This window comes from Poeciliopsis prolifica, unplaced genomic scaffold, assembly GCF_027474105.1.
Source record: "Poeciliopsis prolifica strain line A6 unplaced genomic scaffold, Auburn_PproV2 SCAFFOLD044, whole genome shotgun sequence".
Lineage (NCBI taxonomy): Eukaryota > Metazoa > Chordata > Actinopteri > Cyprinodontiformes > Poeciliidae > Poeciliopsis > Poeciliopsis prolifica.
Genome location: NW_026562419.1, coordinates 1,375,001 through 1,390,064, shown reverse-complemented (window position 1 = coordinate 1,390,064; position 15,064 = coordinate 1,375,001). Strand labels below are relative to the sequence as shown.

The 15,064-nt window shown below is 38.3% G+C and overlaps 1 pseudogene; it reads left to right on the top strand.

The window, feature by feature from the left end:
• The first annotated feature begins 2,465 nt into the window (after positions 1–2,465).
• The window catches only part of LOC129376470 (F-box/WD repeat-containing protein 7-like), a 24,779-nt pseudogene continuing 12,180 nt past the window's right edge, over positions 2,466–15,064 (top strand).

Here is a 15,064-nt window from a genome sequence, read left to right as displayed (position 1 = left end):
AGATGTTTAGTACAAAAATACTTGGTAAGATTTTGTGTTTTTGCAGTGAGCACAATAAATACACAACCAGATCCCTGGTTTGTGCTAAATATGCATCAACAGGCATTAATGGTACAAACACATTAGAAAACGTGCAGCGTGTGATGCAGATAAATGGGATCAAGAGGAATGAACTTTAGGTTGAAGTTATTTTTTCCTCAAGACGACATTTCTTGTGAATCGGCATCGCTTAAATAAAACCGATCTGATTCTTTTAAAAAATGTCCTTTTGTACATTTACTGGAAGTTTAATCACAGAATGATTTTGTATTTGAAATAATAACTTTATGTTTAATAATGATATAAAACACATTTTTAGATGTTTTTTTTTTTGCTGCAGTCTTTACTGCTCGTTATCCTTCAGCGCCATTTTAACTGAAGTCTCTACAAGAACACGGTGGTGGAATATTCCTCCTAATCGCCCTTCAGTGTGGGAACGCGCCTGCTTAATGCAGAGCTTCAGGTTTTACAAGGCCATCAGGGGAAAAGTCGCTGGAGGGACGAATACCAGAGCGGGGGAGGAACCTTCAAAGCTTTGAAGGAGCTGCAGGGGAACAGATGAAGAGGAGCTGCAGACTCATTGTCATCTATGGCTGCTCTGTGTTTGGATTCAGCAGCAGCCTTTTTTCAGATTGGATCTGATAAAGATCTGATGTCCTGCAGGAAACGGCCGTTCACCGTCTGCATGCATGTGATTCATGTTCTGAGGTGAAAAGAAACACGTTTGGACAGTTTTGCATGTTTAGGTATTTAGCATGCTAATTAGCATTCTTATACGAAATCTTCCCACACAAACAGAGAGTTTTCACTGATGTTATTTAATATGTTGCTTTTTCTATGGTTTCTGTTTCATTTCTCTATTTCTGCAGGTTAGAAACAAGATTCAAAGATGTTATTCTCTCCTTCTCTACAGTCGGTCTGCTAGATATTGTCGTTTTTACAACTGTGAGAAAGTGATTATGATCTAAAAAACTGATTTAATGCCTGAGCTGCGATCATAACGAACAAGGGTCTCACTCCAACGTCTCTCTGCCTGACTTCCTAAACATTTCAGAGATTCAAAGAGGAGCTGCAAAAGCAAATGGTGGAGTAGCAGTGCGATGGTTTATCCATGTTACTGTGACAGTCACACAGAAACTGTTCAGTCAGAGGCCTCTTCAGACTGACTGCTACTGGACCCACAGCATCACCATCTGTGATGCTGTGGGTCCAGTAAATCAACGACAACTTTTGATTTACGGCAACATTCGGTTTCCCTTTGGGATTTTTTAACTGAACTGAATTGAAAAACCTGAATTTATTTTTAAAAATACTTTTTTTACTTCATTTTGAATCTTTTTGACAGCAAAACCGTGAACATATTTAGATAACTGTTCACACAGTGAGCGGTGCAGAGTGAGAGACGTCCAGGCAGCAGTGAAAATTTGTCCCATTGTGACTTTAATCCTCTTCTGTTGAAGGAGCGTAAACCAGCCGGTCGTTTCCTCCTGTCTGGAGCATCCGCTGTAAAACTGCAAGCAGAAACTTGTTGAGTCTGATGAGGAAAACGTTTCATCTTCTCTGAGAAGACCGGCGTCGCAGTCAGGAGGACTGAGCGTTTGATTCGAGGAGACGGCAGCGCCTTTTGTTACGTTCCTGTTTGGATTCGGTCTGCAGACGATAAAAACACAAAGACTCTGGAAAAACCTGCAGCTTGTTTAAACATCGAGAGCGGGAGAGAAACCAGCTCCATTCACTCAGTTACAGACTGGAACATTTACTTTTAAGAGAGTTTTTACTACCTGCACTTGTACTTGAATAATTTTATGATGAAGTATCTGAATCAGAGATCAACAGCTTCGGTTACAAATTATTGGTGGCTTCATTGGAGCCTGATTAGAAACAATTAATGTATTTTATGATTGTCATTTTTAACTATAATAAACATTTAAAACAGAAATTTATGCTTCAGTTGTTGTGAAATTGTAAGAAAGCAACATAAACTGTTAATCAGGCTGAAATGTGTTTTATTGGTCTAAAATTTGACTTTAGCTCTTTAATTATGTCTTTACAGCTTAAATCATAATGTTGAAATTCAAATGACTGAGGAAGACTGTCATGTCCAGGGATGAAGGTCTTATTGATCTGGTTGTTTTATCTAAATCTAGTTTAAGTAAAGCATTATAAATAACATGTGAATGGTGCAAATTGACATCTTGTCTCCAAACTTTTCTATTATCTCCCAAAACCTGTTTAGAACGTTTTTAAAATCAATATTAGGGATTTATCGGCTGAAATGTTCCTTGTCAGTTAGTTTTGTCTTGTTAAACTGTAGTAAAACATCTGGACCAGAGATGCTTGGTGATATTTTGTGTTTGTTTTGGTTGCTGCCTCCATTTTGTGCTGCAGTGCAGGTGGATGTGGAGGCCTCAGCCTGAACCGCCGCCATGTTTTGCTCCGGCGCTCTGCGGGTCGAAACGCAGAAACACGACGGGCCGAACAGGTGAGGCTGATGTTTAGTCTCTGCAGGCCGACCTGGAGGTTTGACCTCCTGAATTACCCCTCACTGCCCCTCCGCCCCCTGCTGGGTGTCACTCAGACTGCTTGGTTAATTTATGGCTCTGCAGTTAAAGCTGTTGGTTCAACCTTTCTGCTGAAGCTGGAGGCTTTGGTCCAATTTACTGCAAATATCTCACTGGAAATAAGACTAAACGACCTTTCATCAACAGATAAGAGCTTGTTTTAATCAATAATTATTTAATATTGATGAAAAGTATGAGCCCACTTATAACAACATTTTCCCCATAACTTCCAGAGAATCCAGAAGATTATTCCTTAATTCATTTTAAGGAATAATTGACTTTTCAGTCAAGCTCCTACGTTTTACTGGAAAAGCTTCTTGTAAGTTAGTTTTGTCTCATTTCAAGAACAGAACTAGATCAGATACTTGGTCTGAGTTTGACTTAATGCTTTAAAGTATTAATAACTTAATTGAATAAGACCCAATTTTATCAACTGAAAGGAGTTGATTTATTTCTTTAATATAAAAAAAAGTCGCTACTACTTGAAATAAAAATACTCTTATTCTCTCTTAAGGTTTTATTAGGGAACAAATCTGCAGCCATTCCTCCTCGCTGTGGTGGCGCTGCAACAAGAATTAGCAGGGGAAAAAAAGGGAATTTTGTTTTTTCTGCTGTTTTTTTAGCTGTCAAAAATTAGCTAGGAAAACCTCAGAATGTTTTAACTGATTTCAGAAATTTCTAGAAATAAAGGGATATTTCTTACATTAATCTCAACATTTCTGACAGTTTAACTTAAAAAAAAATCTAGAAATTCTGTATTGCTGGGACAGCAATACAGTTCTGGGTGACCTCTGACCCGAAAGGCCTGGAGAAGGGAACCAGCGACCTCCTGACCCGCTGGGGACCAGAGTGTGAGAAAATGGACGGATCTTCGGTTTTAATCAAAAACTTTCTGATTTTTTCCAGAAAATTTTCTTACAAAGTTTAAACTTTTCAAATCCAGAAATTTCTGAAACTTAAATTTGTTGAACTTTTCAAACTCAGAAATTTTCTTGAGTTCCAAATTTTGAGGTTAATCCCAGAATTATTTTACTTTTCTTAATAATTTGTTTTCCAAAAAATTTTGTGTCAGATTTTAAAAATCTTTTCCAGTTTTTGTATTAAGTTTATAAAATCTAAAATTAAAACATTTGATGAGAATGAAACAAATGTTGAGACCAAAAAGTGACGTAATCGAAATATAAACGTCCGTTTTTACGATTTATCGATCACTGCACAAGAATCACCCCGCATCACACGCGCACTCACGCACGCGCACACGCACGCGCCCCCGCGCGCGCGGCTCCACCCCTCGGCAGCACGCAGGCGGGCGGGCGGCGCAGAGAGGCTTGTCCCTGCGTGTTCGTGCGGGAGGCTGAGCCTCACAGATCCGGAACCGGGACAGAGACAGAGAGACAGAGAGACAGAGAGGTTCCGTCCGTGGATCCCGCAGCGGCCGCAGCTCCAGCTCTGCGTGGATACTTTTATCGATCCGCGATCGCTCCGATGGATCAGTGAAGCGTCTGGATCTGCGTGTCTCTGCGTGAATTTCTGCGTGTTTGCCGGCGGTTCGGAGCGGTTCTGCGGCCATGGGTTTCTACGGCACCCTGAAGCTCTTCTACAAGGCGAGTATCGGTTATTGATCGGCTGGTTGCTCGGAGGGCTCGTGCACCGGGCGGGATGACGAGGCGTTTCTGCTTCTGACAGCGGGGCGCGTGCGCGTGGCGCGGCGCGTGCGCGTGCGGACCACTGCGGAACCAGGAGAGAGAGGTCCGGTGGTCTGAGTCGTGATTGATCATTGATGATCAGCGGCTGGTTTCTCCGTCTGAAATGATCCAATCAGTTTCAATGAATCAATATAGTTCCTGATGTCGTCAGAAAACAGAGATCGATCATCACCACAGCTTCAGATTGCAGGACTATTGGTGATTATGGCTTCATAGGAGCCTGATCAGGTCAAATCTCTGGGATAATTTCATGCATTTTATGATTATTTATCTTTTGTGCCTATAAATTACAATAATTCAACATTTAAAATGAACATTTTTGCTTCAGTTTGTTATGAAAATGCAGTCAGGCTGAAATTTGCTTTTATTGGTCTAAACATTGACCTTATCACTATTAACATGTCTTTACAGCTTATATGAAAATGTCAAATCATTAAGATTCAAATGACTGAGGTGAAGATCTGTTGTTAAAAACTACTAGAAAAATCCACCAAAAAACACTTTTGTCTTTAAATTTTGAGTAAAAGCTTAAAATAACATTTTGTCCCATGAAAGGCACTCAATATTTTACCCAATATACTGTAAAAATCCAATATTTCATGTTAATATAAAATAATAAACAACTATAGATGTTAATAAACAAATATTCTCTTTTTATAGTTGTTTTTGTATTTTTATAACTTAATTATTCAGTTTTATTCCAAACAAAAAGCTGTTTATTTTGCTTTGTTGTGGTTTTGTTTGCAAAATGAGTTTTTTTTAAATAATTTCTTGGTGAAAGGGGAGGATAAAATCCATAAAACAAGTTTGAAACACATTAACATTCTTTAAGAAATAAAAAATATGCTAATCTTCCAGAACAAAAGACCATAAAACTTTAAGTAAACGTATAAATTTGAGCTTCAAAGATTCCTCCAAAGTGCAGCTGCAGCGTTTTGCATTGTTTTGTTCAAACCTCAGAGAAATTACGACCAATTACACTTTAATATTTTATGTTTTTTTTATTTTCAGCTACACACATTAAGATTTACTCCACTAAAACACAATGTTTCTGCTTCTCTGCTTGTTTAAATTGCAAACAACGGAGGATCGCTGCCATGTTGGCGCCTCATTCTGCTAAATGAAGGACTTCACATGTGCAGAATAAGATCTTAAAATGTCATTTTACATCTTACAGCTTTTGCTGAAAGCTTTGATCTGCAGGATTAGAGCTGTAAAACGGAGGTTTTCCCTCCTGGAAGACAAAGATTCCTAAAACACAGCTGCTGTAATTGTGATATTTCCAGGTAAACGTGTCATCAAGCCTCCAAACTGCAGTTTGAAATAATGAAAAATGTTGTTTATTACAGGTGAGAGTTTATTTTTCTGACTCTGCTTGGTCACTCACATCTCTGAGAGGGAAACAGCGTCTGTAATCTGCTTTGTTTGGGCCAAATCTCACAGAGATGAACAGGAATCTGCTGCTTGTTTGTCTCTGCTGTTGCAAACCAGCAGATTAAAAACCTGGAAACACAAAACTTCTGCAGAAATTCAGATTTAAGACAAAATCAGCTCACGTTCCGATTCACGGAGCTGCATTTTAGGAACAGAAAGCCAGTCAAATGTAAACAAAATACTTTATAAACTGCTTTAAATCTATGAAATGATATAAATTACATGACCCCACTCCAGTACTTTCACAGCCACCCTAAGGGCCACAACCCTCATGTTGAAGAACTCTTCAATAAAGTCACTTTTTATAAATATTTCTAAAATGTGGCAATTTTTTATGATGGTGTATTAGGGACATTGTTGATAGAAAAAAAAAGTACATTTCTGTCAAACTCTGAAATTTTGTAGAAAGAAAATGGGAAATTTACAAAAAAATTCTAAATGTGTGAGAAAAAATAAATAAATAAATAAACATTGAGATTAAGCCCAGAAAATTTCTAGAGAAAAATAGGATATTAATTCACATTTGAAAATTTCATTTCTGACATTTTTTTTTTTATGTTATTTTTTTTGGCTTTTTTCTGGCAAATTTCAGAAATTAATCTCAAAATTTCAGAGTTTTTTGGGATAGATTTACTACTCCCCTTTTTTTCGAATGGCCCTGATATTCCAATGATATCCTGATTTGCTGTATCTTAGAAAAGAAAACCAATCAAACATAAACAAACTACTTGGCAAACTGGTTTTATGTGATTATGTTGGCGTATTGGGCCATTGCCGATAGACATCAGTAAATTTGCAAACCACCAGATTCTTCTGTGGAAATGTAAATAAAATAGATCAGCTCACTGTCGACTCTCACAAGCACAAATAAAGCCTGAGGATGAAATGAACCTGGACAAGGAGATGAAGAACCAGAGAACCTTTTGTTTTTGTTCATTAAAGTCTGAATTCAACTAAAAATCTGCATTGTTTTCAGCTGCATAAAAAAAGATTAAAGCCTTAAAAATATAAATTTTGCTCTCAGGAGAAGGGATTTTGCAGATTATAACTGCTGTAATCTGCATGGATTAGATCCTGTATGCAGGACAAAGCATCAAAACTCTGTATTTTAACCACTGTTGATTTTCACAGCAAGAACTCTGAAATAATGACCTGAAACCAAAAGGCCTCCATTATTTCACTCTAAAAACAACGTGTTTCAATGAGACTTATTGCTCTGAAAACACATTAAATCAGCTGCAGTCGAATTTAATTTCAGCTTAAAATGGATTCCTAATATCAATCGTCTGGGAAGTGAATTATTCCTTAGAGATATTACAAACCAAATCTGTTTCTAAAGGAGTTATTTAGCAATATTTGCCCCATAAAACAGCTGAGCTCAATAATATTTAACACCTCTGGGAGGAATGCTACACATGGAAGGTGGCTGCAACGTTTTAAATCAACCAAAATGTAAAAATATGAAGTAAAATAATAGACAGATTCATTTAGTGTTTTCCAATGTTGTATCTTCAAACCAACATAATTTAGATTGATGTAAATATCTACTAGCTAGCTGAACGGCTAGCCAGGTAGATATCTAGATAGCTAACTAGCTAGCTAGATGGATACAGATGTTTAGCTAGCTTTAAAATAGATAGGTAGATAAATAAAAATTATAGCTAGCTAGCTAAATACCTAGATGCTATAGCTAGCTAGATATACAAATATCAGTAGCTAGCGAGGTAGATAAAGATACCGAGCTAGATATTTAGCTACCTAGCTAGTTAGCGAGATATACAGATATTTATCTGTAGCTAGGGAGATAGATAGAGCTACCTAGCTAGCTATAAACATAGATACATAGGTAGATGTTATAGGTAGCTAGCCAGCTTAATATCTAGATGCTAAAGGTAGCTAACAAGGTAGCTAACAACATTATGGGTTCATTCCACGTGAACCTCAGGCTAAACTGTGTCAAATCAACACAGAGTTCTCTTTGATACACTTTTCACAGATACTTAAAACATTTATAACTGACTATTATAATAGTTCAAGCACCAGATATAACTCAAAATGCATAAATACGAAATGTGGGAACCATGTTAGAGCTAAAGCTTTTTTGTCCACTCTAATCAGTGCAGCTTAGCATCGTTGAGCCCAGGTATTTCAACAAATATTTTAGATATGCTTGAATACAATTTTCCACAGAAAAATCTACAAATACTGGACAATACAATACTGTATTTCACACAGAAAACCAAAATTCTGCATCATAAGGAAAAGCCTGATCAATTTATCTCTAAATAAAACAAAAAAGGAGCACTAATCTGCAAAACTGAAGCAAAATGTGGCTTTTCTAATCGTTAGAATCGTTATATCTTCCTACTGGGAACATTGGGATCCTTGAATGGGTTTGTTGCGAGGTCACTGATAATGGCAGACTCTGCTGCAGCGTCAGTTAAAACATCAGGACTGAGTTATTCTGGTTCTAACAGGAAACACATTCTTTTGGCTTTTACCACAAAGTCAAGGTTTTTTTTTGTTGTTGGTGTTTTTTTTCAGCAGAATTGCCACCAACAGATGTGACATCTGTTGGTGAAAGCTGAAGAGTCGAGGAATAGAAAGCAGATTCTGAATTAGATTTCATAGGGAATCACACACAGGTTGGTGTGTGTTGGCTCGCTGCGCTCTATTTTAAAGCAGCCTGCACCGGCGACATTCCTCCGATTTTCTGCATTCCTGCATTCATTCACTGGCTGAAGGAGAGCGAGGCGGAGGAGGGAGGCTGGATCGGACCTCCGGGTCGCTGCGTCTGTGTGTTCCCCTCTCACTGTGGGAGTTTCCAGAAGAAAACGTTTATCTGCATCTCCTTGTTACCTCTGGACTTGGCTGCAGCTGCTCTGAGGGGTTTTTTATGATACCAGTGACGACCCAGAAACCCACAAATGTTTACAGGAACATGTTCTGTTTCTTCCACCAGGGATGTAGCTGCTAAAATTTACCGCTTAATGATTCTCCACAAGGACGTTGGGTCTATGTCATCCAAAAATGTCAGACAGGTTCTGCTGTTAAAGCATGTTTATTTGTCCACTACATACGTTTGTTCCAGATCCAATATGGCCGACTTCACAGCAGCTTCACTGGTTTTATTCTAACAAGAGAAGAAATTAAGTTTGTGGTTCACATCAGTCCAGCAGGTTCTGCCCATATACATTAAATAAAATGCAAAACATAACCTGAAACAAACTACAGAGCCATGTATTTAACAGTTGTAAATTAAATATGGCTGAAATGCCAAACGGGATTTTGATAATAGTTAAAAACATACAAAACATTGAATATTATTAAATTTTCTTTAAACGAATGTTAAAATGTATTAACTGTAAAGCCTGTTACAAACCGACAGCAAGAATTTAATTTCCCTTTGGGATCAACAAAGTTAAATTGAATTTGAATTAGAAGAAGCTAGCCAGCCAGCTAGCTTGCTAGCTGTTATGTATTTGTGGGTGAATAAAACCAAAACAAACAAGTGAGTTTAGCGCTGGCTGGAGAAATCGCTTGAGTTTTATTGTTATCAAAGATAAAAGCACTAAAAATCTGAAGCGGATCCAGTTTTGTCTGCATTTTATGAAGAAGGAAGTTACACTCAGCGTCTTCCTCAGGTGTTCCTGTCGTTTCCTTGGTTCTTGTTGCAGCGCCCCCACAGGCGAGGAGGGCAACAGGTTTCTCAATCTTAATTTGAAAAAGGTTTTTTACATTAATTGACTTGAGTAAATAAAGTAAAAATATGAGCACAATCTTAAGAAAGACTGGGGCTTGATTACGTTAATCAGAAGAGTGAATTCGCAGTAAAACAATCTAAATGATATAGAAATATTGGATCAGCAAAAGCTTCACCTCTGGTTGTTTGTGTGAGATTCTGGCTATCTGGGTTGTTTTCTAACAGACTTTGTGTCTTTTCTTCTTCCCCTCAGATGAAGAGGAAGCTGGATCACGGTCCAGACGGCCGGCCGTTCCCCTCAGGAAAGAAGCACTGCAAGGGGAACGGGTACCTGAGGTAACACAGCTGCAGTGACACCAGATGAAACGCTTCATCACCTCCATTTACAGACAATAATCACCTTAAAGCTGCCAGTAATATTAACTCTTGATCTTTTATACATTTTGTTGCAATAAACTACAACTTTCAGTTTGTTTTATTGGGATTATAGCAGCATTTGTTTGAGAAACAAGATAAATGATTCTCAGGTTTAAATTTGTTTGTGAAATAAATATGGGAACAGTGTGGCAAACATTCAGATTCCTCTCTTTTACTCTGAAACCCCTAAATAAAACATCCAGTGAAAATCATTCCTTTCAGAAGCCACAGGAAACATAATTTTTAAATCTCTGCCAGGTATCAGGTCATCCTGAGCTCACCACTGTGAAACATGGTAGTGGCAGCATCATACTGAGGGAATACTTTGCTTTTTCAGGAGCATGGAAGTTGAGGATCTCTGAGGCTGCAAAAGATTCAAGACTTGGGTTGATATTCCTCTTCCTGCAGGACAAAATGATCCATGTCTTACAGTGGCCTAGTCAAAGACCATAATCAATTACAAGTCTTAAAAATGATCTGACTGAACTGTGTCTGCGTAATAGTTTAGCAAAAGCTTGTGAAGACAAGAGGTACCCAAACTACTTGCTATAGACAAATTTAACAGCAAAATTCACATTCAAGCCACACTTTTCAGATTTTTACATGGAAAAATGAACTTTTATTAGTTTTCTTCCTCTTTAAAATCATGAGTTACTTTCTCACATAATATCCTGGTTAAATGCGGAGATGTCTGTGGACTCATTTCACTCATATTTCTTGGTCTCACCTGCAGCCCCTCCAGTCTGGCTCAGGCCACGCCCACGACCTTTGGCGACCTGCGGCTAGCCAATGGGCATTCAGCTCAGCGCCGACGCGTCAACTCCGGCCCGCCTCCCTCTGGGCTGCAGGACTGGCTTCTCACCTTCCAGGTAAGCCTGTTAAATCACAATAAAACCGCTTATTTTTCTAAGATGTTTAGAATCAGTGAGACTGGAACGATTAATCGTGATTAATTTATTATTGAAATATCAACTAATTTAGTTATTGATTGATTGTTAATTGGATTACATGGACTCCTACAACTACCATTTTCTGAAAGAACAACACATTGAAATTTAATTAAGCCAATTCAGTTAAAAAATGTGACACATTTTGGCATTTAAGATGAAAAATCTTCTTTTTCAGTAAAAATGTTCTGACCAGAAATCCTCAAGTTTCAAAGTTTTAACTTCACCTGATTCAAATTCTGTAAAAAAAAAAGAGGATAGCACCTTTTTTTATCTGAGTAATAGATTAGTCTATTATTCTGATAATTGATCAAAATAATCTGTTTTTTATTTAAACACTTAAGCATTTTTTATTCAATATTATAACCAGATAAAACTAAAAATATGTTTGTGCACTAGATGAGTTTTGGTTGAAGCCTTTTATAGTTAAATATGTTTTCATCTTAAATGGAAAACGTAAATAAAATGTACAGTTTTATCTTATTTACTGCAATTAATATGTTTTTGTTATAGAATAATCTTTATTTTTTGTGCTCATTTACCTCTCAATGTATTTTTAATGTTGCATAAAAAAGGTGTAAATGTTCAAAGGAAAAACTGTGGTCATTTTTTAATTGTTATTTTAATTGTTATTTGCAGAATCAGATAAATAAACAGGAAGTTTAGTATAAGACAGATTTTTTTCTGTCAGTATTATCTGTGGATGAAAGCCATGCTTTAGTTGTTTATGTCACGTTTCTCTTGTAATCTTGTAAAGCTGCCCTAATCAGCGGTTCTGCAGCTTTCCGAGCCCGTTCCCTTCTTTGTTTGGGCCGGTGCCGGATGGTGGATGACTCACTCGGTCTTCAGACTCCACCTCTCCTGTCCTGCAGCGCTGCAAAACACAATCCACATTTCTTCACGTTGTGCGTCGTCTTGAATGGATTCGTGTCTCTGAGTGCGTCTTCGTCATAAAGTGCTGCCTCCGAGTCGTCGTGATGCAACCGCTGAAAGGAGCCGCCAAGAACCGCATAAACCACCAACTCATCTGCACTCAGATGAAAGAAACATGAGGAACATCAAACGGCTCCGGACTCAGAAAGAGCACTTAAAGCAAAAAGCAACCAGTTAATTGCTTTTTCACATTTTCCACATATATTTGTCTTCCATTTCTACAGCCTCCAGAAACGGCCTCAAAAACAAACCTGGACTTTTATTGCAGTAAATTTATGGGTTTTTGTGAGCCTTTCAAAGACTTCTGGACTGTAAGGCCACATTCACAGGGCACCGTTACCTGGCAACCCCGTTACCTGGCAACCCCGTTACCGAGCAACCCCCGTTACCTAGCAACCCCCGTTACCGAGCAACCCCCGTTACCTAGCAACCCCCGTTACCTAGCAACCAAAGTGGAACTCACGCAGGTTTATTGATGATAAATTACCCCGGATGATAAACTGACGATGATACAGATAACTGTTGTTTTTTGAGACCAGTTTTATAAAATACAGTTTCATATAACTCAAGTTCAAACTCTCAAAGAGCAAATAGATTTTATTTCTTACAAAAACGTAACGCTGGAACTGGAAGGTATTTTATAAATGTAAAATAAATAAACAGCCGAAACAGCAAATAAAATTCATATTGAAATTTCTGCCCTACAAATGTTTCATCCAGTCTTTGGTACAAAGTACCACAGAGAATTGAGTCCATAGGAAAATGACAAATAAAATTACCAAAAATAAAACATTATTTTCATAAAATTAGAAAAAAGCCATAATATTGCAAGAATCAAGTCACAAAAGTATAAATATTAATAATATTATTTTCATAATAACTTAATTAGTGTAATTTTATGAATGCGCCGTCGTAGAAAAAAGAGGAAAACAGAAATAGTCTCCAAATGGAAATGATCGAGCTCTTTCAGATTCAACGAGCCCGTTCCCTTCTTTGTTTGGGCCGGTGCCGGATGGTGGATGACTCACTGGGTCTTCAGACTCCACCTCTCCTGTCCTGCAGCGCTGATTTCTCATCGCCACAGAAAACAAAACTTATCATCCAGAAACTACTCACTGCATCTTGTTGGTTGTGCAGGAGCCTCCACTTCTTCTTTTCAAAATGTCTGTATGATCTCAGGAGACGCGCAACTAAAATCTGATTATCTCAGGAGGATTTTGTCCAAAAATGTAATAAAGCCCACAGACCTCTCCTCACTGAACCTTAATGGGTCTCCTGCCTCAGTGATTCAGAAATACCGTACTTTCCGGACTAAAAGCGGCTACTTTTTCCCGACACTCTGCAGCTTGCAGCCCGTTGCGGCGTCTCTGTGTGTCTTTCTTCAACCGCCAGGGGGCACTTTAGCAGGAAGTGAATCATTAGAAGTCAAATTTGGAAATCAAAGAAGAAAGTGCTAATTGTCAGCCTAGCATGTGCTAACAGCAGCACGGGGGGAAATTTCTTCAGACTGATGCAGCTTTTAAGTTGCGTGCGTCGATCTGACGGTACAGGCGGGAAATGGAGCTGCTGCACGTAAACCCCGTGTAGGAAACCATGGAAACGGAGGCCTGCGTCATTCTTAAACCCAGCAGCTTCATCAGGACGGCGCCCTCTGCTGCCCCCTTGTGGAAAACCGAGAGCGGCTGATAAACGTTTACAGTTTTTTCCCCCAAAAATTGTAGCTGCGGTTTATAGTATGGTGCGCTCTATAGTTCGGAATATACGGTGTAATGCTCCTTCCTGTCCTGGTTCTTGTGTTTCTGCAGACGTGGAGCGGCCCGGAGCGGCTGCTGGCCCTGGACGAGCTGATCGACCGGTGCGAGACCAGCCAGGTGAAGCACATGATGCAGGTGATCGAGCCGCAGTTCCAGAGAGACTTCATATCTCTGCTCCCCAAGGAGGTAAAGCCGGACACTCCACCTGCCTGCGTTTTAACGGAGCTCGGCGTTTTAACGGAGTGTTTCCTGTGCGCAGCTCGCCCTGTACGTGCTGACGTTCCTGGCCCCCAGGGACCTGCTGCAGGCGGCGCAGACCTGCAGGTACTGGAGGATCCTGGCGGAAGACAACCTGCTGTGGCGGGAGAAATGTCGCGAGGAAGGTAAACACTGATCAGAACAGCCTGGGCGGTAATTGATCCTATCAATTAATCTAACTTTTTGGTTTTGGACGATTTAAATTTTGGAAAAAATTGATTTTTTTCCACCGATGTGATTCTTGGAGTTCTATTTGTTTGGACTTTGAATCCAGGTCAACCAGACTTTTAGTCATTGATTGTCCAAATGATTAATCAATTAATCAAATAGTCAATTAGGAAATCTCCTGATTTTTAAATGACCCATTAAAGCTTTATTTTAAATGATAAAATAAATATTTTATTGCCTATGAATAAGTTGTTCTTTCAGCAATGGCCTTTTTCTTTCCTCAATCGATAACAAAATTTGCTGACAATGATTTAAAGACTTGATTAATCACGATTAATCATTTCAGCTCTACTACAATAGAATATAAAAGTCTTGGATTTTTTAAATTACAAGAATAAAACTAATATTTTCTGCATGAAGTAGAAAAATGTGACAGTAATTTAATTAAAAACTCCTACAAGAAGAAGAATAAATAAATTAAGGGATGTTTCTTTGTATTTTCACTCCTTTCTCACTATTTTCACTCCAGCTGACTATTTTTGTATCTTTTCGATGAGGTTCGTTAAGCAGCTTCAGGAGTGTTGACCTCATTAATCACTCAGGTAGAAACAGGCTCTCCAACTTAATGAGCTTTGTTGATTTTACTTTTATTCTAACCGCACAAGTTTCAATTTGTAGTCTTGTTTTTTCTTTGTCTGACCAAATCCCTGAACAATAAATATAATCAATCTAAATATAATGCAAGATGATGAAAATTATTACCTTGGAAAGTTGATCTAAAAACTGTTAAATTGTCCTCTGCTAGATATAAATATAGCTTATGGACTGGCTGTTTCCTAATGGAGTCTTGGCAGAGTTGAGTATCATGCAAATAGGATTTTACTTTATTTATTTAATGAAGTGCAAGTATATGATACAGGAGAAGTATTTTACAAACAAATGTTTGTGAAGCTTCAAGCCATTTGTAAGTGTCATCAGAGCAGAAACTCTTCATATATGTTATTATTTTAAAGATAAAACAAAAGAAAAAACATGAATTCAAGCCAAAAGATGAACTTTCTGGATGTAAAACGCCTTAAAACCTGAGGATTACATGTTCATACAGCAATCCATCACTTCTTTCATTCAGCGCAATGCAGTGGAT